At 41.3% G+C, this 16121-nt stretch overlaps 1 protein-coding gene across 5 annotated transcripts in view; it reads left to right on the top strand.

Moving 5' to 3' along the window:
* Positions 1-2325: 2325 nt before the first annotated feature.
* Positions 2326-16121, top strand: part of SIL1 (SIL1 nucleotide exchange factor) — a 254806-nt gene continuing 241010 nt past the window's right edge. For 4 of the 5 annotated variants that reach the window (XM_069104317.1, XM_069104314.1, XM_069104315.1 and 1 more), the window contains exon 1: positions 2326-2469. The gene's annotated coding sequence lies outside the window, so the exon portion shown is untranslated. Of the gene's footprint in view, positions 2470-13254; positions 13323-16121 lie in introns of all 5 variants that reach the window. The other variant, XM_069104316.1, reaches the window with a different exon arrangement.

Below are 16121 nucleotides of genomic sequence, written 5' to 3'. Positions count from 1 at the left end.
ACATTTAATCCTATTGCTGACAAAAAGGAGATATGTATTTTAATTTTTCTTGAATAATTAAAAGTGTTTTCCAAAATGGTTGAACCATATTTCAACTCTACAGCAGTAAATAAGAGATTGTCTTTCCACTGTCCCTCAAATGGATTTCTTGACCTTTTAGCATCTTTGCTAGCTTTCTTCTGACCAAATTGAAGCTTTCCAGGCTCATTGGTTGTAGCCCCCATCCTTGCCCCCTGCTAGGTGACCCATATGTCCACCTTTATGCCTGAGCCTAGCCTTGTTTCTGGGGTGGATTAATGCTTAGTCTGCCTCTAGAATTGTTTTTTCATAGTCTATTAATGTGTCAAAACAGAGTTGTTGTGAGGACTGAATGAGATAATATTTATAAAGTTTTGAGCATAGTGCTTTGTACGTGGTTGTAGCTGTTGTTTGTCCGTTGTTGAAGAGGTCCTGTGACATCGAAGGGTGATGTCTTGACTTGCAAGTGAATTGGATTTGAGTGAGGCAGAACTACACAAAGTCTTAAGCCTTATTCTCTCTTCCCGAGTCATAGAAGTCTAGTGGCAAGAAAAAAGTCAGGATGACTGGTGATGACCCAGGATGTAGTCCATGACCTTGGAGTCTTCCATGTCTGACCAAGCTCTAAGCATTCCACAGTACCTGCTTCAGCCACCTTCATGGCCGTTGGAAAAAATTATTCTCATGTGCCCAATCCATTGGGGGAAGTCTTCACGTGCCTGGGGTAGACTCCTCCCTCCCCAACTAAGTGACAGGTTTGAGGCCTGTAGGTTACCTTCAATCTGGTTTAGCCCTTTTGCCAAGAAGATTCACCAAGGTGTGGGCACTGTGTAAGTTGCAGCTTCTTGGACCTGTGGGTGAGAACTGAGTGCCAGGTGGACAGCAAAGGTGGATGCTCAGTTAGCCCTCACACCAGAAGTGCTAGTCTTCCTTGAATAACTCATAGCCCCTGGTACATGGTAACTGTTTAATAAATGCTTCCTTTCTTCCCTCCCATCCTGACTGCCCTCAGTCAGATGGAGAGATACCTTCCCCATTGTATGGTTATGCCTTCAAGAGGATTATGTTATACCTTTACCCTATGTCCAACTCTCCACGATCCTGGAATGGGTTATGAGCAGTCATCCTTGCCTCCTTCCACTTTAAACTTTTACCCTCAGTTTGCAAATTCATTTAGAATAATTGGCATTTACACAGTGCTTTAAAATTTACAAAAGAAAAAAATGCATTACAGTTATAACTGAGCCCCCTTTTTATGTCTATCCAAGGAAAACAAAAGTTTAGAAACTTTGTGTCAAAGGCAAGATTAAAATCCTGGTATTCCTGACTCCAGAATTTATATGCCCAATCTCTGGACACTTCTTGATAACACCTTTAAAAATAATTACAACCCTCCAAAAAATCATGAAGCAAAAATATTCCTGATTTATGTTTATCACTTACAATTTGGATGTCATTTGGGGATTACGTGCTTTAAATCATCTACCACTACAATAGTACAGATGAGAAACAAGTGATCATATTTTACATGTGTTGATGTAAGTAAAATGTTTGGCAAACATAAAACACATAAATGCCTGCTGTGATTATGTTTTCAAATGGGGAAGGGAAAGAGGAATTCTTTTTTTTCCCCTTAATCCCCAGTTTAGCAGGCCCATTATAGATAGATATATAGATAGAGTGCTGGACAGGAATCTGGAAGAGCTGAGTTCAAATCCAGTCTCAGATACTTCCTAGAAATGTGATATTTTCCCTCATATGTGAAATAGGAATAATAATAATAACAATAACAATAATATCTATCTTTTAGGGTTGTTGTGTGGATCAAATGAGTTATTTGTAAAGGTCTTTGCAAGTTTTAGAACCCTAAGTGCTATTACCATTATTACAATGCTTGGAACATAGTATGCGATTAGTAAATACTTGCTGACTATCATTATATAGGTTTTCAATAAGAGATGGGGAGAGAGGAATTCCTTTTTTTTTTTTAACTCCAATTCTGCTTTTCTTTGTATACCCAGCTTATTGACACATAGCAGGAACGTATCTATTTGCTCAGTGCCTTGGTTTAACCAGAGAAGACTTTTTGACTACTCCCGTCCTGGCGGAGGTTACAGAAATTGGAATTTTTTAAAATATCATATTTGCCGGCGGAGGCAATAGTGCAATAACCCACACGCAAAGAAGGGGCGGGACCTCAGTGATGGGGGCCGTAATTTCTGCCAGCTCGGGTCTAGGGGAAACTGTTGGGGGCGGAGTTACCACCCTCAAATCCTGGCAGTCTGCGATTGGGGGATTCGGTGGGTGACGCAATATTAACGCGCGGGAGGAGGGGGAGGTTGCTGGGTCTGCGCCTGCGCACGGGAAGGAACGCTGGTGGCTGCCGCGGGCGCCGGGAATTCTGGGGGCTGCGCAGGTCTTCTCTATTTGCTACTGGGAGGGAAATTGAAGGTAGGGGTGCTGAGTTTCGGATCCGGGTTCGGGCTGTGGCTCACGGGGGCTTGTTGGTCCTGCCACCGGCGGCTTCTCCATCATTGCCCCCAGTCCTCCGCGCCTCCCTTGTAGAGGGTGGTCCTCCCATCAACCGCACTTCCGTACAAGGCCCCGCCCCTCCTCACCTGACCATTCCCACGGGCTCCCCTCTCCTGGAGGCTCCCCCCCCCCCCCCCCCCACCGCCGTTGTCCAGCATACTGAGCCGGGGACTTGGCGGTTTCCCCTTGACTTCCCTCTCCTTCCCGTGCCCACCCTCCAGGCTGGCCATTGGGCAGGGCTTCCCTGGAGCGGGGCGGGGGGGAGGGGGGAAGTCGTGGGGTGCTAGTGGAGCTTGGTCCACGTGTGGGGGCAAGGAAGTGGAAGTGAGTTCCAGGACCAACGGGAAGCTCAGGCTGTTGTTGACTGCTCTCCTGTATCTCTTGGGCATCCATCCACTTTATCCATTTTTTTTGGGGGGGGGGAATGTTTGTTTTTTCGGGGGAGGATGTCTGGATCTGTTTTATTTATAATGGGTTTTCCTGTCTCAGTGTAAACCAACCAACCAAACCCAGTAACAAAACACAAGCATCCTATGGAGCAGGTCAGGCCTTGAAGAGAAATGGCCTCTTAGTATGGGCAAGAGAAGACCGAATCTTTCTTAGCTGGGGCATAACTTTGTGACAGTCTGCCCTGTTTGTAAACCTAAGCAGTAGTTTCTACGGAGAAAAAGTTGTTTTGGATTATCTCCCTTTTAAGCGTTAGTTCCCCTTTTCTGTCAAAATGATAGCATCAGTATGTCTCATTAAAGTTTACAAAGCATTTAACCAATATTATATCATGTTTTCCTTAAAACTACCTGGAGGCAGTTGTTATCCATTTTACAGAGAAGGAAGCTAAAGCACAGAAAGGGTAAGTGATTTGCTCACACAGTTGGGAAGTCTCAGGCAATATGTAGACTTAGGTTCAATCTACTATTCATTCTATCCACAGCAACACTTAAGTATCTCTAAAATTTTAGCGGATGTTTGAGTCAGAACTCTCTTGATAAGAGGCCTACTTTATGTATATGATCTTTGTACTTATTAGCCTCATTTTATAGATGAGGACACAGAGTCTGAGAGGTTAAGTAACTTAGTTAGGGGTAACATAGTAAATGCTACTACGGATCTGATTTTGGCTTCAGTGAGAAAATTGGCCTCAGTTTCTGGAGATGACTGACGTTTTAAATATGGGCTTTCTTCTAAGAATTTGATAATTAAAAAGTCAGAGGATCTCTTTTAATATCTTGTAACTTAATAAGCTATGTCCTTTTAGGTAAGCTATTTATCTTTTTTGTACCATAGTAAATGAAGAGGTTCCACCAGATGACCTGTAAGGACTTTTCTACTTTCATGCTGTTCTTGTCATAGGTTAAGACATCAGTCTAAAAATACAGTCATTATACCTCTGGGGTCCATGAGACCTGTCAGGTAACTTGATGGGTCAAAACTATTTTCATAACAATACTAAGATGTTATTTAGCTTTTTATTCCTATTTTCTTGCATATTCAGTGGAGTTTTCCAGGTTCCACATTGTAACTAACCTTTAAGAAACTACCACTTGTCCAATTTTTGTGTAGCATCAGGGAATGTCCATGATTATCTGAAAAGGCTATCAAAATACTCTTCCCTTTTTCCAACTGTATGAGGCTGCATTTTCTTTATATACTTCAAAACATCTTGCAGCAGATTGAATGCAGAAGCTGATAGATAGGATAATTCAGCTGTTTTCTATTAGGCCAGACCTTAAGGAGATTTGTAAAACCATGTAAAATGACAATTTTCTAATTTTTGTTTCAGAAAATATGATTATTTTTCATTAAAATGTTATTCATATGATTATGTGGTGGATTTATTGTTATTTAAAAATGAATAAATATTTAGAAATTTATTAGTTTTAATTTCTGATATGGTATATATTAATAGATATAGTCCATATAAACAAAAACTCTTTGGAGTCTTCAATTTTTAAGGGTATAAAGGGGTCCTGAGATCAAAAAGTTTGAGAACCATGGGGTTAAGGGAAAGAATCATTTCTGTATTTTAAAGAGTAAATGAATGAATATGTAATAGAAGCAAGCATAACTATCAGCAAAACCCAGTTGCATGATGCTTAATTTTCTACCTTTTCTAAGTCTCCTTATATATTTTTCAGTGATAGGAAGCTTTGTTACTTATTTTTTTCCTTGGATCAGGGAAGAAAGAGGAAGAGGTGTTATTAAAAAGTAATGTAATAAATTTTTAATTGCAGTATTAAGCATCTTCAAATAATTATTATTATTTTTTAAGCAATTGGGGTTAAGTAACTTGCTCAAGGTTACACGGCCAGGTGTTTCTGGGTGGGTGCTAAGTGTCTGAGCCCGGGATTCGATCCCCAGGTCATCCCGACACTGGAGCTGGTGCTCTTACTCGCTGTGCTACCTGGCCGCCCCATCTTCAAATAATTATCCTGCTTTTGGAGACTGCATTCCATCTCAGAAATGCTGTTTAAAATATTTTTTGTACTCTTTCAAAATTGCCTTTGGGGACAGTTTGAGCAAGAAAATAAAAATAACTCTAGTATTTTATTCAATTACACCTAGTTTTTGGCCAAAAAGGGTATTGACCAGATCTACCCACATTAATTGATCCAACAGGCACTGGAGATAGAAAGACAAAATGACACAGATTTCACCTATCCTCCTCAAGGAGCTTGTTTTAGGAAAAGGGATGTAACATGTGAGGACCAATGATCAAGGAAGGCTTCCTGAAGGAGCTGATCCTTGAAGGAAGTTTGGGATTCTAAGAGGTTGAGGTGAATACATTCTACATATTAAGGACAGTGTTAAAGGCAAGGAACCTTGAGATAGAGTTCCAAGTTTTAGGAAATGGCAAGTAAGTCACTTTGGAACAGAGAGTGTGTTAAGGATAACATGAAATAAACCTGGAAAAATAGGTTAGAACTAGATCATGAAGGGCTTTAAATTCCAAGATGAGTTTGTATTTTCTCCTAAATACAATAGTCACTGAAGACTCTTGCTCAGAGGAATGATGTGATTGGAATTGTGTTTTAGAAAGATTATTTTAATACGGCAGCTCTTTGGAGGCTAGATTGAAGAGGAGAAAGACTAGCTGCTAGTAGTCCAGTTAGGTTTTTGTGATAGTCCAAGTTAAAGGTCATGAGGATCTGAACTGGTAGCCTTGTGAATGGAAAAAGGGAAAAGATGCAAGGTGCTGTAAGTAGATTCAACAAGCTTGGAAACAGATGAGGGGGTGAGGGAGAGGAAGTAGTTGAGCATAATTCTGAGATTTACTTTTCACTCTTTCTGGAGATCAAAGCCATTCTCAAAGGATGGAGATTTGCCTTCACTGGAGGTATTAACTATTGGAGGGAGGGATAGCTGTGCTCCATGGAATGAACTGGGGCCAGGAGGAAAAAAATCCTTCAGTAACAAAAATGAACATTACAGGAACTCCAAGGTCTGTGCTCCTAGAAACAGGTTTCCTACACCAGAGACAGTAGGTGGCACAATGGATAGGCTTTGGACCTGGAGCCAGGGAGCCCTCACTTCAGTACTTCAGATCCTAGTTGTGTGACCCTGGGCAAGTCAACCTCTGTTTACCTCAGTTTCCTCGTGTCAAATGGGGATGATAATAGCACTGACCTCCCAGGATTGTTATGAGGGTCAAATGAGATAATATTTGTAAAGTGTTTAGCATAGTATCTGGCAGAGATATTAGGTACTTTATAAGTGCTTATTTCCTTCTTTCTCATAGATTCATTGGTCCTGGTGAGGGACCTAGTTAGGGAGTTGAAATATTTCTTTCATCCCATTGCCATTTCCAGTCTCTCTCTCTACTACCACTCAGTAACTTGTTCTTTTAGGTTCATTTAGTCCATATTTATCACCCTAACAAGATTCTGATAAATTGTCTACTGACTTTCAGAACATTCTCTTTCTTTGATGAATTCACTGCCTCCCTCATGGTCTTCAACATACATATTGATACTTCCTCAAATTCCTTAGCTCTTCAGTTCCTTAGCACAGTCATTTCCCCATCACTTATTCCCCTACCCTTACCACAGTTTCACATAGAGATGGACTTAACCTTAATCTTGTCACTCACAAGTGTTCCACTTTCATGGTCATGATCTCTTAGATTGCTTTATTTTATCACAATCTGTTGTCATTTCACCTCTGTTCTTCCTCACTGAGACCTCCAATCTCTCTCTTCTCTCAGTTCTTTCCTATGCCATCAGCCCTGCATTCTCTTCCTCCTCTTGACTTATTGGTAACCAGTTTAATGCTATACTCTTCCTTCCAGCCCCTTGTCACATTATCCTGTAAAAAAAGATCTTGCCTTTCTAAACTCCATCTTGGATTATCCCCAGCATCCCTTTCCTTTGCCCCTACTCCTTTAATATTGAACAGAGCTGGAGAAAATCATGAAACAGTGGTGACTGGGACCACTGCAGGTTTATGTTATATAATCCTGACTAGATCCTCACCTGAGACAAAACAATCTTTTTCTAGCTCTCTAATTGATTCACAAGCCCCTTCAACACAGGTTTTCCAGATCTTTTCATTTTCTCAAACTTCTGACTAATCCAAGTAAGCTGAGAATGGAAGCGATTCCCTGAGAACTCCTTTCTTTCCCCTTTTCCTAATCTGCCATCATTCAGATATCTTCCTCTACTATCTCCTCCACCTCTGTTTCACATGAAGAAGTGACCTTTTTCCTTACCAAGTCTAACTAAGCCCTTTAAATGTGTAGGTGATCCTATTCCATACCATCTTTTCCAACAGATTATGCCTATTTTTTCTAATTTTCAGTTGTACCTTTCTATTGGCTATTTCCTTTTTGCCTACAAAAATACCCATGTCTCCTTATCTTCAGAAAATCCTCACTCAGTTCATCTACCCCTGCTAGCTTTGGCTTATATTTCTCTTCCCTTTTATGTGCCTACGCTTTGCCAAATCTGATGGCTTTTTCTCAGTCCTCACTCTTCTTGACTTCTCTGCAGCCTTTGATTACCTCTTTCTTGTTGATACTCTTTAGATTTTCATGACACTTACTCTCCTGGTACTCCTAAGTATCTGACTGCTTTTTCTCAATCTCATTGTTGGATCTTCATTCATGTCATGCTCGATAACCATGGCTGTCCCACAGGGCTCTGTCCTGAGTCTTCTCTATATACTGTTTCATTTGGTGATTTTATCAGCACCCATAGATTTATTTTTAATTATTTATCTCTATGCTGATTTTCAGATTTACTCATCCAGCTCTGATTTCCCTGCCTACTTCCAGTCTTGTATCTCCAACTGCCTATTGAACACCTCAAATTGGACATCCTATAGATATCTTAAACTCAACATGTCTAGAACTCATTAATTTTCCCCCCAAATCTCTCCCCTTTCAAATTTAACTATTATTGTTGAAGGCACCACCATCCTGCCAGTCCCTCAGGCTTACAACCTAAGTATTATCCTCCGTGTTTCACTCCCCCTTCTCCACCCCCCCCCCCCATATCCAATCAGTTGACATATCTGTGTGTTTAACTTCATCTAACCCTCCCTAACCCTTTTTCAGATACCACCACTACCCTGATTCCTATAGGACCTCATCACATCACCCTTGGACTGCTATGGCTATAGCAAACTGGTTGGTTTCCCTGCCACAAATGCCTCCCCACTAAGCCATCTCACTTAGCTGTTAAAGTGATCTTTCTAAAGCACAGTTCTGACCCAAGGTTGGGGGGGGGGCGCGCGGGGGCACATCCCTGGCTAAATAAACTGCCAGTTACTCTCTATCACAATATAAAATCCATTCTTTGATGTTCAAAGATCTTTGTAACTTGCCACTTCCCTCCTAGTCTTTTTTTTTTTTTTTGCCTTTTGGAGGATGGAAGGCAGGGCAGTTGGGGTTAAGTGACTTGCCCAAGGTCACACAGCTAGTGTTAGGTGTCTGAGGCTGAATTTGAACTCGGGTCCTCCTGACTCCAGGGCCAGTGTTCAATCACTGCATCACCTAGCTGCCCCCCTCCTAGTCTTTTTACAATTGTTATTGTTCAGTTGTATCAGTCCTGTTTGACTCTTTGTGACCCCATTTGGGTTTTTTTTTTTTTTTTGGCCTTTTTTTGGGAGGGGGGAAGGTAGGGCAATTGGGGTTAAGTGACTTGCCCAAGGTCACATGGCTAGTTTTGTGTTAAGTGTCTGAGGCTGGATTTGAACTTAGGTCCTCCTGACTCCAGGGCCAGTGCTTGTTTGGGGTTTTCTTGGCAAAGATGCTGGAGTAGTTTGCCATTTTCTTCTCTAGCTCATTTTACTAATGAGGAAAATGAGGCAAACAGGGTTAAGTGACTTGCCCAGGGTCACATAGCTACTAAGTATTTTGAGGCCAGATTTGAACTCAGGAAGATGAGTTTTCCTGACTGTAGGCCCAATGCTCTATCCCCTGTGCCACCTAGCTACTTCTAGTACCTTCTAGTACTGTGTGAACCAGTGATACAGGCCTCCTTGCTGTTTCTTTCCTCGAACAAGGCACTCCATTTCTGGGCATTTTTGTTGGTTGTTCCCCATGACTAGAATGCTCTCCCTCTTGATCAGTGCCTCCCTACTTCCCTGACTTCCTTCTAAAGTCTTTCTTCTACACGGTCTAAAGGTCTAGGGACCTTTTCTTGATCCTCCTTAATTTTAATGTCTTTCCTCTTGACTTTTTCCAAATTTTCTTGTATGTATCTTGTTTTTATGGAGTTGTTTAGATATTGTCTCTCCCCTTAGACTGTGAGTTCCTTGATCAGGGCCTGGCTTTTACCTTTCTTTGTCCCTCCCAGCTCTCAGCACAGTCCCTGGCACGTAATATATGATTAATAAATGTTTATTAACTGCTTGTTAACTGTTTATTAACAGCTTCTAAATTCTCTGTAGTCTGGCCTTTTATAAAGCCACTCACGAATAGCTCTCCTGAGGACTGCTACTGTGAATTTAAGGATGTAATTGTATAGTATAGTGAACTCTCTATTCAGCAATAAACTAAAACAAAACATTTAAGAAACTGGAGTACAGCATTCACAACAATATAACACAACTTATTACTAAGGTGGCCATGTAGTCTTAAACAAAACATATCATTGAGTAAGTCACAATCTCCTTAATCAATATAGAGTAGTCAAGTAAACTCTTCTTTCATCTTGATTTGAAGCTGGCTTCCAGTCATCTTTAAGGGATAATAATCATCCTTAAAGGGTAGCAGAAAGCAAGCACCATCTACCCTTAGGTCATAGTAAGTTGCAATATCAGTCAGCACTGAGTACCCACGTAAAGTCTTCTTTCATCCTAACTGGAGGCTGACTTCCAAACCCCATGGCTTCTCTTCCATGCTCCTAGCTCTTGCCTGGATTCACACGCAGGCAGCTCTCTGCTCTGGTTCTATGTCTCAGCCCATGGGGACTATTCTACTTCAAGCCCTTTGCAAAAGTTTCTGTTTCTAGGAAAACAAAGCTTAACAGAGCTGCAACAACAATTACACACATTGCTGGCACTATCATCTTAATTCACTTTCTGTCTGACAAAGTAACACTGACACAGAACAGCAGACAGAACAGCAGAGTGCCAGCATCACAAACATTCTCTTGGCTCTTAGAAAGTAACACAGATTAACAGAGGCTGAAATTGCAAGCATTCTTCCTCCTAATTCTGTTTGGTCCCAGCTCATGCTCCAACTTTTATCTGTTCTCCTCCTCCTTGTTCCACTCTTTTGGCAAACTCCTCCCACCATGGGCCCCATGTGATGACCTTAGGCCTATTAAGGTCAGGGAAGGTCTCCAATCTTCCTTAGGTCTATTAAGGGCAGCACAAATGTATACTGTTTCCAACAAAGAGTTGACACAATCAAAAGTGAGGCCCAAAGGAACTTGCCATTACACCTTTGAATTCATTATTCAACTGAAACAGTTGTCAAAGTTACTAATGCTATTTTTACTTGCAAAATCTAACTGCTTTTTCTCAATCCTCGCCCTTTTTGACCTTTCTGCAACCTTTGACATTGTCAATCACCCTATTCTCTCTAGTATTTTGTGACACTGTTCTCTCCTGGTTCTCCTTCTACTTGTTTGACTGCTCCTTTTAGGTCTCCTTTGCTAGTTCTTCATCCAAATCTGGCCTGGGGATTTCCTAAGGCTCAGTCCTGGGTCCTCTTCTTTCCTCCCCCTATACTGTTTCACTTGCTAGTGCTCAATGATCCTAAGGTTTCAATGATCATCTCTATGCAGAGGACTCTCAGATAAATGCTCTCTCTTCCTTCTTCCAGTCTTGTGTCGCCAGCTGCCTTTTAGATATCTCAAACTGGATATCTATAGATATCTTAAACTCAGCATATTCAAAACAGCTCATTACTTTTTCCCCCAAACCTCCCCCTCTTCCAAACTTTCCTGATACTGTAGAGTGTATTCCTGAATACTCGAAGTTACCCAGATTGGCAACCTTAGTGTCATCTTGAACTCCTCACTCTTTCACCCCAATATCCAATCATTTGTCAAGTCCTGCCATTTATACCTTTATAACATCTTTTGTATATACTCTCATGGATAAACCCTTCTCTCTTCTGATACTGTAACCATGTTGGTGCATTCTGGCTAGTCTCTGACTCAGGTATTTCCCCACTCCAATTCGTCCTTCACTTCCTAAAATGTAAGTGTGACCATATCATTCCCCTTGTTAGTAAACTCCAGTGACTCCCTATTACTTCCAGGATCAAATACAAAATCCTCTGATTGATTTTCATAGCCCTTCATAACCTGGCCCCTTTCTACCTTTTCACTCTTTTTTACCTTATACTTCTCCATTTACCTTGCCAGTCCAATGACACTGGCCTCATTTTTGTTCCTATGGATACAACATTCCCATCTCCTGACTGACTCATCTCAAGGGGTCTCACTGACTGGTTCTTTTGCCTGGCACTTTATCTTTTGTCACCTCTGTCTCCTGGCTTCCTTAGGGGGCTTCTTTGTATGCTCTCAAAATTTCACCTCCCTCAAGAAGCCTTTCCTAGCTCTCCTTAATCTTCTCTGAGATTTTCCCCAGTTTATCCTGCTTTTATCTAGTTTGTGCCTAGGTTTTTGCATGTTATTTCCTCCATTAAACTATGAGTTCATTGAGAGCAGGGACTGTTTTTTTTTTGTGTGCGTGTGCTTTTCTTTGTATTAGAACATTGTAGCTACATAGTAGGCTCTTAGTAAATGCTAGTTGACTGGCTAGTTATTCTCAGACTATGCAAAACTACAAATGGCATACTTCAAGTTCCTTAGAAGTAATGTGTTTTATTAGTGTTTCTGATTAGATCTATTGATATGTATTTCTGCTAATGTAGAGAACAATTTGTGTTCCTCCTTTGGAAAATATTTGAAACCTTTTTAATAAAACCCTGGAGGTGAGGTAGGTCAGAAGGCCTTCTTTAGGCAGATGAATTGCCCAATGAACTAAGAATTCTTTGTTGTTTTAGATTTTTGCCTTCTCCAGGACCTTAAAGAGATTGAGATATTGACTCAAATGAGGGCGCTCTCCTCTTTTTCCATTACCTACAGTCCTAGGTACTACGATCTACCTTTCTCCATTGAAAAATGATTAAGATATCTTTAAATCCCTGGAAGGAGTCCCATTTCAGTCCACGGAAGGAATGATTAAGAAAGGAACTAAATTGTGACTAGTGTTTTAGAATGTTAACCCCCAAATTGTTTTTAATATGATACTTTTCATTGTTCAGTATTCCAGTAAATGTGACTTCAAGTTGCTTCTGGTTGGGGAAGACATGTTGAAAGGCATAGGATAACCTAAGTCAATTGGGATTCCTTTCCAAGCTAGAAATGCCTAAATATTAGATTAGTGTTAAAATAAACAAAATTGTTTCTAGCAGACATCTGCCTAAAACAGAATATAGTGTTAACATTTTCCTTTGATATCCTTTTAAAATGAATTTAGCATTTTAGGACTGTAACTTTATTGGGAACATGAGGAAAGGAGTTGTATAGGGAGGTAGGGATCATATGGTACAGTATCTTTTTCTTTTAGCAGGTGCTTAGTGAATGAGTGAGTGAATGAATAGTGACTACCCCCACAGGCCCAGGAAAAGCTTAGAGTTGTTTATCCTTTGCTTTCTGAAGTGTCACTTGCCTCTCAGGCCTTTTGGGTTTCTCCTTTCATAACTGAATCAACTAGGTAAGGCCTGGTATCCTGCAGTTCAGACTTTTATATCTCTGGGTATTGAATCTGTTGCTTAGCCCACTCTGCATTTTCCACCCACAGAGAAACCAGGAGGGTTAGTAATTCTGTGTGCTGCTCTGTGAGCAGGTTAAAGAGGCCCCTGGCTATGTCACTGTTGTGGATCCCGGCACCGCTGGAGCCTCTGATTATGCATTTTTATGGTACTTCTTATCATTGAATGCAATGAAACATTATCTTTCCCAGCAAATTTTCTTCATCAGTGAATTCACCTCCCACCTATTCACCTCCTCTTCTGGAAGTAGTATTTCTGCAAAGCTATGTCAGTAGCCAGTTTAGAAGCTAGGGGTGGAGCCCTGGAAACCTTGGGAGGAGGACCTGGGAGGTTCCTTTGTAAAAGCTGGAAACCTAGGGAGGGGGGCCTGGGAAGTTCCATTGTACAACCTGGATGTCTAAGTTTGGTCTTTTTGAAATGTACCTCTGTAGAATTTGTTCAGCCTAAGAGGCATATACACATTTTATTTCCAGGAAACTCCAGTGGGGACTACAGTCCAGAGCTCCAAAATAAGAGCAAGTTTCTGTTTCATTGAAACAAGGTAACTGGGGATAATCAAAATAGAAGACAACATTGATGGATAGATAGAAAACAATAAAAGCTTAAGGAGCTAATAAATACCTTAAATATTCTGAACAGCCAACCCTTTCCCATGGGGCCTCCCCTCCTCCCTTCCCAGAGTTGAGTATTGAGGGGACCATTTGCATCCTGAAATCTAGCTATAGAGTCCTTAGGCAAAGAAGGATCACACAAGGGCGGCTAGGTGGCGCAATGAATAGAGCACTGACCCTGGAGTCAGGAGAACCTGAGTTCAAATCCGGCTTCAGAAGCTTAACACTTACTAGCCATGTGACCTTGGGCAAGTCACTTAACCCCAATTGCCCTGTCCTTCCCCCTCCAAGAAGCAAAAAAAAAAAAAAAGAAGGATCACGTAAATCTCATTCTGGCAGGACTACATCAGCAGAAACTAGAGAATTACAATCTGGTACACCAAAAGAATCACTGGACCCAGAAATCAGGAGAACTGGGTTCTAGGCCCTCGACTCTGCTACTGACTAATGGGCTTCCTGACCTGGAGCAAATTAATTAACCTCTCTGAACCTTGTCTTTTCTAACTCTAAGGAAAACAGGCTGTGAAATTAAAATGAGATATGGCTGTGAAAGCACTTTCATAGCTTAAAAGCACTCTAAAGATAGAAGGGGCTATGATTGGTATTACTGTTACTAGAGACATTTAGGAAAGAAGTCACCAATACCCTTGGTCTTTTATTCCAGTGTTTCACAGTTCTCACTGGGAGAAATTCTTGTTATCTAGCTTGCATTACTTCTGCTGAAATTGAAAGCCTATTCTTCTAAACTCAAGGGAGATGGCCTGAAATCCCCTCAGTACATAAAGGAGTAATAACCTTCATTGCCTCAATTTTTTTCCTCTTACTCCCTTAAGCCCCAAGCCCTAGACCATACTTTAAGTAGAATACCTGACTGGATAGAACAGTGGTCATCATTGGATGCCCTAAAAGCAATATTTAATGTCACAAACTAAAAAATCAGCAAGAGAAGTAAAAATAATTAACCTGTCTTGGAACCCCTTACCTTAGACTGAGTTTGGTATCAACCCACGTTGAACTGGTGCCTGCCATGTCATCTCTTTCATTTGGTATGTATCAAGAGAGTAAAACATGACTCCTAGGGAAGTCAGAGGAAGAACAGTTCAGGTTTTAATAGTCCCTCGTGATTCCTTAATCTCTTTTTTCCCCATATGACTTTGTTAACTACTTTTACAGTTTCTTTCTAGCTAGATAAGTGAAAAGAGTTGCCAAACCCCATTTTTGGGGGGAGGATAGTAGATCATTGGGATTTTAGAAGAATAATGGTACAGATACTTCCTAGTGGCACTGTGATCACAGGCATTGCCCATGTAATTTGCCTTCCTCTCTTCAGCCAAATTCAAAGCAATTAGCTTGCTAAGGGAACTCTGAACTCTGTCATGCCCTCTTTCTGATTTGTGTACCCATGTCTAGTCCTTGTACAAAGTCAGGAAGGTGAAGTTAAATGTACTGACCCTGATTTTGTCCCTGAAACAGTCTCATGATTTCCTTCTAAGATGTGGAAGTAGTTCCAACTTACAATAGCTGTTAGTATGGGACCAAAATTCAAGGGACAGTTTAGGACTAGTTATTTAGATTTTGGATAAAATAAAGATGATAACTGAACCCAAGAAAGCTGATAAAAATGGCAAAGGAGAGAGTGTAAAGAGAAGGGAGGAGGGCCCAGGACAAAACCTTGGGGGGCTGCTCTTACTAACTGAGAGGAAGATGGTCCAGTAAAAGACTGAGAAAGGTGTTCAGACAAATAGGAAGCAAACTTGGCAAACCAAGGAGAAAAAGTTCATAAAGCAAAATTATAGAAGGTTCACTTGTTCCCTGACTAGTCCTAAAATACAGGTAAAAGGCCTGGCTTTCACCAAAAGAAAAGCCCAATCACCAGGGAATAGTATTGCTATATCATTTCCTGATTATTAGCAAAGATCTTTCTAGTCCTCTATGAGCTTACTGTCCCCTGGGATGGAGTAGGGGGAAGACAGGGCACCAAGGAGGTGACTGAATACAAACAAATATATACAAAGAAAGCTGCATATAGGATAAATAGGAAATAATTAACTGAGGGAAGACACTGGAATTAAGAGGAATTAGGGAAGGCTTCCTGTAGAAGTTAGGACTGTTGACATTTTAAGGAAACCCCTGGAGGTCTGTAGTTGGAAGGGAGGAGGAACGTTCCAGACATGAGGGACAGCCAGAGAAAATGTCCAGACCTGAGAAATGGAGTCTTGTGTTCACAGAAAAACCAGGAAGCCAGTGTTGCTGGTTCAGAGTGTGTGTTGGGAAGCAAAGTATAAGAAGGGAGGAAAGGTAGGAGGGAGCTGAGTTATGAAGGGCTTTGGATGCCAAACAGAGCATTTTATATTTACTCCTGGGGGCAAAGGGAAGCCACTGGAGTTTGTTGAATAAGGGGGTGACGTGATCGGACCTGTGTTTTAGGAAAATCACTTTAGTGGCTGAATGAAGAATGGATTGGAGTGGGGAGAGACTTGAGGCAGGCAGACTCACCAGCAGGTTATTGCAATAATCCAAACCATAAGGTGGAGAGGGCCTGCACTGGGGTGGTGGCAGTGTTAGAGAGAAGGGGGCATAGTGGAGGGATGTTGCAAAGGTGAAATTGATGGACCTTGGCAACAGCTTGGATATGGGGGATGAGAGATGGTGAGGAATCCAGGATGACTCCTAGATTGTGAGCCTGAGGGCCTGGGAGGGTGGTGTTGCCCTCTAGGATGATGGGAAAG

Source organism: Petaurus breviceps, unplaced genomic scaffold (genome assembly GCF_028583685.1).
Source record: "Petaurus breviceps papuanus isolate PSGF00001 unplaced genomic scaffold, PetGlider_PUasm1.0 685, whole genome shotgun sequence".
NCBI lineage: Eukaryota > Metazoa > Chordata > Mammalia > Diprotodontia > Petauridae > Petaurus > Petaurus breviceps.
Note: the sequence above shows the minus strand (reverse complement) of the source record. Positions and strands in the feature narration are given on the sequence as shown.